Source organism: Stomoxys calcitrans, chromosome 2, assembly GCF_963082655.1.
Source record: "Stomoxys calcitrans chromosome 2, idStoCalc2.1, whole genome shotgun sequence".
NCBI classification, from domain to species: Eukaryota; Metazoa; Arthropoda; class Insecta; order Diptera; family Muscidae; genus Stomoxys; species Stomoxys calcitrans.
The window spans coordinates 128,572,741-128,582,672 of NC_081553.1; the positions used below are offsets into that span (position 1 = coordinate 128,572,741).

A 9,932-nucleotide genomic window follows, 5' to 3' on the forward strand; every position below is an offset into this window, starting at 1 on the left:
ATAAACCAATCTCCTAATTTGACACTCTGAGCCACTGCAGCGCTCAATTTTGATTCGATGCTGAAATGTTGAAGGTTGTATTTTTCTTTGACTTCTAACAGCCATGACTTAAATACTTTTTTATACCCACCATTCCGTTTGCAATACAACGATCAATATTCTTGATCGTCATTAAAATCTATGATGAACTAGCCATGTCCGTCCGTCTGTCCGTTGAAATCACGCTAAAAATAGAGATATTGAGCTGAAACTTTGAACAGATGGGGGTATACTAATCTAGTCATTCCTCGAAATATTGATCTAGGACCCCGTAGAGAAATATATTCTTAAAGTCTTGACGTTCTGAGTCGATCTAACCATGTCCTTCCATCCGTTCGTCTATGGAAATTACGATAGCGGTCGAACGCGTAAAGCTAACCGCTTGAAATTTTGCTCAGATACTTAGTACTGATGTCGGTTGCTGGGGATTGCAAATGGGTCATAGCGGTTCAGATTTAGATATAGCTCCCATATAAACCGATCTCCCGATTTGACTTATTAAGCGCCTGGAAGCCAAAATTTATGTCCGATATAGCTGAATTTTTGCTCGTAGTGTTCCGCTACGAGTTGCAATAACTGTGCTAAGTACGCTCCGCATCAGTCTATAACCTGATATAGCTCCCATATAAACCGATCTCCCGATTTGACTTCTAGAACCTTTACATGCCGCAATTTTTGTCCGATTTTGCTGAATCGTTGAATTTGCCGGTCTGAATCGGTCTATATCCCGATATAGCCAAACCAATATCCTGATATAAACCAATCTCCCGATTTAACTTCTTGAGGCCTTACAAGCCTCAAATTTTGTCCGATTTGGCTGAAATTTTGCATGCGGTGTTCCGTTATGACTTCCAACAACTGTGTCCTAATCAGCCTATGACCTAATATAGCCCTCATTTAAACCTGTCTCTCGATCATCCTTGTTCGGTTCTTAGAAGCTTTAATTTTTGCTGGTTTGACAGAAGTTTGGTATGTACAATAGAATGAAATGATGCCTTTCAACTTAATTTAGTTTGTATACATTTTTAAGCAGAATCCGTGGTGAACCGATTTCGTTAAAAATAAATAGCGCTCGTCTTTGGGCCAAAAAAGAGATTTGTTCAAAATTTCATGACAATCGTACAATAAATGCGACCTGTAACTTGATCACAAAAATACATGAACAGACAGACGGACATAGCTAAATCGAATCAGGAAGTGATTCTAAGCCGATCGGTATACTTATCAATGGGTCTATCTCTTCTCCTTCTAAGCGTTGAAAACAAATGCACAAATTTATAGTTCCTTGTACCACAGTGGTGGGTTTTCGGGGCTTTAACAACCAGGAAGTTAAGGTCACGATGGTCTTAAGGTGCTAGAAGGAGAATAGCGCCTTTTCTGAGGAAACCACTATCCGCCTCGTTTGGGTGGCTGTTCTTATCGAAGTAAAGAGAAATAAAATGGGAAATGTTTTCGCCGTGAAAGGTAGAGGACTGGAGTCAAAGTACGTTTACATTAGCCACTAAATCCGGATTTTTGGCCTTTTCGAGATTTGAGTGCTAAATCCTGTGTTTTTTTGCAGGTTTTACAATACGAAAATAAATCCCATTTTTGCAAAATTTATTTTTGGATTCCAAATTAACCCGAATTCATGGCTAAATAAGCAATAAATGTACCAAAATATGCAACTTCTTCAAGAATTGTGTATGGATGTGTGTCATATGCACATTCATCTATACGCATGTACCCTTGTGTATGTCACTTTAACCCCAGTGTAAACGGCGTTTAATCCTTATTTACTTTAATTGATTATGACAGAATATTTGTTCCACCAGCCGAACGTAGAATAGCGTTCCAAGCACCTCGAACTTCTGCGCTCATTCTAAAATATCTGACACCAAGTTTCGAGGTGTCTCCCACAACAGGATCTTTCAATCGGGCTTTTGCTCTTCCCGGTTTGCGTGTACAACCGTGTTTGCCTTCAAAAAACTTATTTGCTGGAGCTTCTTCATCCATTCTGACAACATGACCTAGCCAACGCAGCCGTTGTATTTTGATGCGTGTAACTATGCTATCGTCGTCACACAGCTCATACAGCTCGTGGTTAATACGTTGCCTATATATTCTCCATTATCGCAAACTGGTCCATATATTTTACGAAGAATCTTTCTCTCAAATACTCCAAGCACTGCCTCATCTGCTTTCACAAGTACCCATGCTTCAGAACCCTATAACAGCACGGGTAGTATCAGTGTCTTGTATAGTGTAATCTTCGTCTGTCGAGAGGTGGCCTTGTTTCTAAACTGCTTACTTAGTCCAAATTAGCATCTGCTTGCCAGTATTATTCTTCGCTTTATCTCAATACTGGTATCATTCGTTTCGGATACGGCGGTGCCGAGGTAGATAAAGTTACTGACTGTCTCAAAGCTGTGGATCCCAGCTTTCTCCATTTTCTTTATCTGCTTGGTTGTACAAGACGTTTTGGGAGTTGAAACCATCCATTTCGTCTTACATCCATTTACTGCCAGACTCATTTTCACTGACTCTCATCCGATTTTTTCAAAGGGAGCAGTTACTACTTTCGGTGACCGACCTGTGATGTCCTTCTCGGGCCTGGTCCGAGAAGGACATCACAGGACTTACCAGGCCGCATTTATAGGGCCCAATTATTTAATTGACTTTAGGTTTCAACAGTACGCTCGAGAGTATCTTGTATGCGAGGGGGAGAAGACTTATTCCTCTGTAGTTGGCATATTCATGAAGGATATACCTCTGTAATTTCCTCGCTGTGAAGAACGATGGGTCAAGTTCACCTTGACTAAGACATTATAGGATCTGGCTATATCTTCTAGAAGGTTTTCTGGAGCAAATATAAAAAAATTGTATGTTATATGGTCCTCTCCGGGGGTTTTATTCAACTTTGCTTTTGTCAGAGCTGAGGTGAAGAGTGGAGTTATATCTTTATCCAAGTCTTCATCGATCAAGTACGCATGCGCATGATCTATACCTAGGCCCAGTTGAAGATGATTCCTCAACTGTTGAAAATGGAATTTGAATTCTACAGATGTTACACACACATGTTATTTGGAGTTTGATCATTTCGAATTGCTTTAACAATCTTACCCCCATCTTTCAAGTCATTAAGATTCTCACTAAACATGTAATTTATTATACCCTCCACCACAGGAGAGGGGTATACTAATTTCGTCATTCTGTTTGTAACTACTCGAAATATTCGTCTGAGACCCTATTAAGTACATATATTCTTGATCGTCGAGACGGTTTATGTCGATCTAGCCATGTCCGTCTGTCTGTCGAAAACACGCTAACTTTCGAAGGAGTAAAGCTACCCACTTGAAATTTTGCACAAATACTTCTTATTAGTGTAGATCGGTTGGGATTGTAAATGGGCCATATCGGTCCATGTTTTGATATAGCTGCCATATAAACCGATCTTGGGTCTTGAATTCTTGGGTCTCTAGAGGGCGCAATTCTGGTCCGATTTGACTGAAATTTTGCACGACGTGTTCTGATATCAATTCCAACAACTGCGCTAAGTATGGTTTAAATCGGGTCATGTTTTTATATAGCTGTCATATAATCCGATCTTAGGTCTTGACTTTTTAAGCCTCTAGAGTGCGCAATTCTTATCCGATTGGAATGAAATTTTTGCACGACGTGTTTTGTTATGATATCCAAAAACTGTGCTAAGTATGGCTCAAATCGGTTCATAACCTGATATAGCTGCCATATAAACCGATCTGGGAACTTGACTTCTTGAGCCTATAGAGGTCGCAACTATTATCCGATTTGCCTGAAATTATGTACGACGGATCCTCTCATGACCATCAACATACCTGTTTATTATGGTCTGAATCGGTCTATAGCCCGATACAGCTCCCATATAAATCGTTCTCTCTATTTTACTTTATGAGCCCCCAAAGGGCGCAATTCTTATTCGAATTGGCTGACATTTTACACAGGTCTCCAACATATAATTTAATTGTGGTCCAAACCGGACCATATCTTGATATCGTTCTAATAGCAGAGCAAGTCTTTTCTTATATCCTTTTTTGCCTGAGAAGAGATGCCGGGAAAAGAACTCGACAAATGCGATCAATGGTGGAGGGTATTTAAGATTCGGCCCTACCGAACTTAGCACGCTTTTACTTGTATTATTCTTATTTGGACTTTGGTATAGAATTTTATACAGCCACCTTCGCACGACTTGGTTATTTTAATTCTTTTGTAAAATAATCATTGTGCGACTATTTTTTGAGAAAACTACTTTTGTGCGACCTATTCAAAATTCTCAACGGTAACCCTAATCAGAACAACGAAGCGGCAGTAAGTGCGGCATTAGGAGAACAAAAAAAAAGCAGCGCAAATGTCGTCCACCAGTTGACAACTTACAAAAGTTGCTGACAAGGACATGTCGCAAGTGGCTAAATTATGTGTGCGTTGCCATGGTTGGGGTCTCGCCGTTGGTTCTTCAAAAAATTCTATAATTTTTAATGTGTCACACACTAGAAATGGATAAATCTAAGGTGACAGCACAAAGAAGAAGGCGGCTATGGACGATGACGGAACAGCACAAAAAAAATTAAACAAAACGATTCTGGAAGATTTTTATCTGCTTAGCCGTTTTTGTTATAATCCATTTGGACATGTTTATGAATCATAATGCAATGTCGAGAAAATACGAAATTAATTACAAACAATGTTGACAAATAAAAAAGAAAAACAAACGCCAGTGCCAAGAAACCTCCAATTGAACAATCAGGAAGAGTATGTCATCAATAGGACACGGTCTGGGGATCATGCTGGTGCACATTCCGAAAAGTTTGCAGCAAGTCCGTGGCACTTGATGAACAAAAATCACAGAAAGAGTTAAAGGATTTCGATTTGGCAATGAAGGCCAGAGGACTGCCGTCAATAAACTCGGTCAACCCGAAGCCTTTCGGGTCGATACAGTCCGAGTAGGGCTACGTGGACTACGAACGCGCATTTAACACTGTGGAACAGCGTAACGGTCAGTAGGACGACGAAAATGCTATGGGGAGATCCAGCTTGTCAGAAGGCGAGGCTATTGTTTTTCGATTAAATTTTTAATTAAAACATTTTTATAGATTTTAATTTTTGTGTAGAGTCTTTTGTGATGCTATTATTTATGTTTTCCCTTGAATCCGCCAATAAAATTGTATTCGAATGCTAGTGGTGGTATTTCAAAGAATTCAATCGGGGTATGATTAAAGCTGGTAGTGCAACGTTCCTTGAGGTTGTTGAAGAGCACATGCGTACTTCTCGTACCAATTTTTAATCAAACAGGATACAAGTTGAAGCGTCTAAGAGCTCCAGAAGTAAAATCGTAAGATCGGTTTATATTGGATCTATACCAGTTTATAGACCGATTTGGACCACAATCACCTCGGATGTAGGTCACAGCAAAACATTACATGCTAAATTACAGCCAAATAAAAAAATGTTTGCCTCTAGGGATCCACTCAACTCAAGTCAAGTATGACAACTATTGTATATCCAAATATGAACCAATTTAAGTCTTTTGCAATCCCCAACAACCTACATTAATATGATGTGAAAGGTGTTGATTAAGAAACATGGTTTTGGTGGTGGATTGGAGTAGCCTAAATCTTTGCCCGAAAGTGGGTATCAAATTCATACTCCACTCCCAAATACCACATTGGAGCTACATATTGCTATAGTCGGTATATATGTGTGGTTTAGGAGGAGTTTAGGTAAGGCGTCCCTGAAACACTTGGCCACGAAACAGATGTCAGATTTGAGCCTTTTATTGTCATAATCCACAAATATGTCCACCTTAAGGGGTATCTGGGTTGGGGCGGCCACCCACGCACTTAGCCCTGAAAAAATATCAGCATCGTGCTCTACGCTCAAATTTCTTTTATTTGAGCCCCAATTGGTTTAGGGGGAGTTTATGGGGTGAGATGACCCCCAAACACTTTAACTAAAAATTGGATACCAAATTCGTTTCCTTCTATCAAATACCTATTCTTTATTTCCATAGTAGGCAAAAATGACCGGTTTGAAGGGAGCTTAGGGTGCTGTCCCTGAATTATTGTCAGCATTGTGCTAGAGCACGATTTTGTTTGCCCCTATAATGTCACGAATTTTGAAGGTGGCTATCAAGATATTCAGGGCAACGGGTCTCGTTCAGATCCATACTAATTAGTTTTTTTTTCTTTTGGTTATCTTCTTATAAACTCATATTTATTAACTACTACATATTTCATAGATACCATCCACCATAGGATGGGGGTATACTAATTTCGTCATTCTGTTTGAATCTTAACTTCTTGAGCCACTAGAAGGCACAATTCCTATTCGTTTTTTTCTGAAATTTTGCATTAGGTGTTTTATTTTGACTTCCAACAAATGTGCTGAGTGTGGTTGAAATCGGTTCATATCAACAGATATAGCTGTCATATAAACCTATCTGGGGTCTTGAGTCTCTAGAGAGCACTATTATTATCCGATTTAAACAAAATATGACATGAGGAGTTTTGCTCTTACTTTCAACAGATGTGCAACATACTCAGCACAGTTGTTGGAAGTCATAATAAAACATCTCATGCAAAATTTCAGCCAAATCGGATAAGAATTGTGCCTTCCAGCGGCGCAAGAAGTCAAGATCCCAGGTCGGTTTACATGGCAGCTATATCAAAACGTGGACCCATATAGCCCATTTACAATCCCAACCGACCTACACTAATAAGAAGTATTTGTGCAAAATTTCAAGCGGCTAGCTTTACTCCTTCGAAAGTTAGCGTGCTTTCGACAGACAGACGGACGGACGGACAGACGAACATGTCCAGATCGACTAACATTTTTTATCATGATGAACACGAATATATATTCTTTATGGGGTCTTAGACAAATATTTCGAGGAGTTACAAACAGAACGACGAAATTATTATACCCCCATCCTATGGTGGAGGGTATAAATATGAAATACCCTCCACCATGTGCTAGCTTGCTGGCATAGATCATAGACTTGATGTAGCCCCACAGGAAATAGTTTAACGGCGTCAAATCACACGATCGAGGCGGCCAATCGGCTGAACCATTTTGTGCGAAAACACGTTCTCCAAACTTGGTTTCCAATAAATTGATTGTGACATTCGCTGTGTGGCTTGTGGCACAGTCCTGCTGGAACTGCATGTCCTCCAAGTCCACATCATCCAATTGAGGCCAAAAATATTCTGTTATCATTGAACGGCAGCAATTCCCATCCACAGTAACGGACCGGTTTGATCATCTAGGAAGAAGTACGGCCCAATGACGCCACCGGCCTATAAACCGCACCAAACGGTATTTTTTCGGGATGGAATGAGGACTCATGAAGTACATGTGTTCTGTCTGACCAATAACTCATATTTTGCTTATTGACGAAGTCATTCAGCCGGAAATGAGCCTCATCGTGGCGCTTTTAACGTAGAGACCACAGACCCCGAATGTCGGTATAAATTTTTAAAATTTCAAAAATGTTGAAAAATTTTTTCCTACACAATTTGTTGTGATACACGAACCTATCCAACAAATTCCATATCAATATCTGCGCTGGAAGTATTTTTGGACGTTCTTCCCAGACAAGGGCGACCGCCATATTTTATTTTTCGAGCATTAAAGGGCGTATTAATTACCTGAATTGAATGAAACCTTGCACAATGATGATGCGAATATGTCCATAATCTGATTAGATCTCATTTTAACCTATCTCACGACTGCTTGACCACGTGAAGCAAGCAACCATTATCTTAAGTTATAAAAATAAAACCATTTGATTCTCCGTTGGTAAAGAAAAATCGTGCTGAAATTCTAGTTTTGATTTAGCCTAAATGGAAATTTGACCTCTTAGCATTTCTAAAGCGGTACCAAAACTATGGAATGGATTTTGTAGAAATTTTAAAGTGTCAATATTTTGTTAATATAATAGTTCTAGGGCACTCAATGAAGATTTGTCATTTTTATTTGTAAATAAAATCGAACTGCATGCATGCATGGTAGTGTGTTTACATTCTCTCACTCTCCGATGGCTAAAGTACTGGCATACCAGAGCCTTGACATGGAGTGCAAGAGTATGGTTAGCGGTGAAAATGTGGATGGGGGAATAGAGATAAACGTTAATACTCACCAATACATGAGCAATGCTGCTGCAGCGGGCAACACTAATGCTAATCGTTTGTTCTCAGTTTTTTAAGAGACAACTACCGACAGTTTTTTTTGCTTTTGCAAAGAATGCACTCAATTCTACTGCGTTTTCCTTCTCTGGCTCTTTTTTTTTTCAATTTCACTCGAAGAGTAATCGGTGGCACTTTAAGGGGTAATATTCATAAAAATTTTGCTTAATGTATTATGCTTAATTTTTTTGCTAATTCTTCCTTGATACACTCAACAAAAATGAAAACATATGGAGAGAAAAAGTTACATCTTCTTTCATATTTACGTTTGCTCGTTTTTTCCTCACAGAGACCGAATCTCCCCGCACTTGTTGTAAAAACAATGATGACGAGGTTGCGATGATGATGATGATGATGATGTCGTTCCTTGTGTTCTCACTAAGCTTGCAAAGCAATGCATTCGAACCGGCAGCTACGACCAACCGACGACTTGGGTGCGAACATAAAAGCCGCTGAGACCAAATACTCGTCGAATGTCAAGCAGTATGGGATTGATATAAAAAAAAACGCACTCTCCCACTCATACAGCCATAGTCACGGTTACACGATGACTAGAGGGAACAAAAAACAATGCAAAAAAAAACAGAAAATGCAATAGCCGTTGTTGTCTTCTACTACTACTTTGCCCTATCGAGAATGTCGCTGTTGCTTTCGATTGCGTCTTGTGGGACTGACGGTTGTACGTCGTCGCCAATAAGTAAGCCAACAACAAGCAAATCTTTTGCCTCAGTTGTCAGTCGTTTTGACGTTCATCATCCCCATCTGTGTATAGCAGCGATGGAGGGTGTCCATACTGTCAACCAAGCTACGAACATATAGGGCTAATGTTCGCAGCTTGCAACCACAATCCTATCCTATCCAACCTTCCGACCTACGATATGTCCAAGTCGCACTGAAGTGTTTGTTCTTGGCTTGCCGCCACCACCAACAGCAAAAAAAAAGAAACAAGACCCACAATAACAACAAAAGGGTTTCCAAAAAACAATCCGAAATTATGTTTTATGACAATTTAAACGCGCCGGCTAGAAAATGTTTCAAAGCACGGTTTGACAAACGGACCACAACGAATTTGCAACGTGCTACAGGCGGCGGCGCGAGGATATATAAGACTATGCTTGTTGTAACGCTTAGTGTGGTGCGGTGAGGTGAGGTAGTCGTTACGGAGAACAACAACAAAAAAAAAAACACACACACAGAACAGAATGACAAACAATGCTAGAACGTAGCTCAACGTGCACGAATGCAACTGAATAGCAAACTGAGCTCGTTGGCTCGTTGCACATGCACTTTTCGTTGAAGTTGTTTTGGTTTGCTTTTGTTTCTGTGGTGTTTTTTTTTTGTTTTGTTTTTTACGTCGCCGCTTTTTTCTGGCTTTGGTCGAACTTTTCATTTCATACAGTCCGTGCTCTGTTGTTGCCTGTGCGAACGGATGGATGGAAGGCTGCTTGGCCGGCTGTGGTGTGGTGTATTTTATTCTTAACTGCACTGCACTGCAATGCCCTGCCTGACTGACACTTCTCAAATTCAATTGGCCGATTGTGGTGTTGTAAAACCGCACACACACACTCACGCATGGAAATTCTTAAAAAAAACACACACACAACAAATTATAAAGAATAGCATGAGGGGAGGCCGCTCTTTCTTTTTGCAAAGTGACAAAATATTGAGTATGAAAACTACTCAAAACTCATAAAA

General features: G+C 40.0%; 1 protein-coding gene across 4 annotated transcripts in view; it reads right to left on the bottom strand.

Annotated features, from left to right (window-relative positions):
* Nucleotides 1–9,455, bottom strand: part of LOC106083945 (mushroom body large-type Kenyon cell-specific protein 1) — a 490,542-nt gene extending 481,087 nt beyond the window's left edge. Inside the window, exons 1-2 of one of the 4 annotated variants that reach the window (XM_059363636.1) lie at nt 9,109–9,455; nt 8,192–8,788 (exon numbers count right to left, since the gene is read on the bottom strand). The gene's annotated coding sequence lies outside the window, so the exon portion shown is untranslated. Of the gene's footprint in view, nt 1–8,191 lie in introns of all 4 variants that reach the window. The other 3 variants (XM_059363638.1, XM_059363637.1, XM_059363640.1) reach the window with 3 other exon arrangements.
* Between the last annotated feature and the right edge of the window lie 477 nt (nt 9,456–9,932).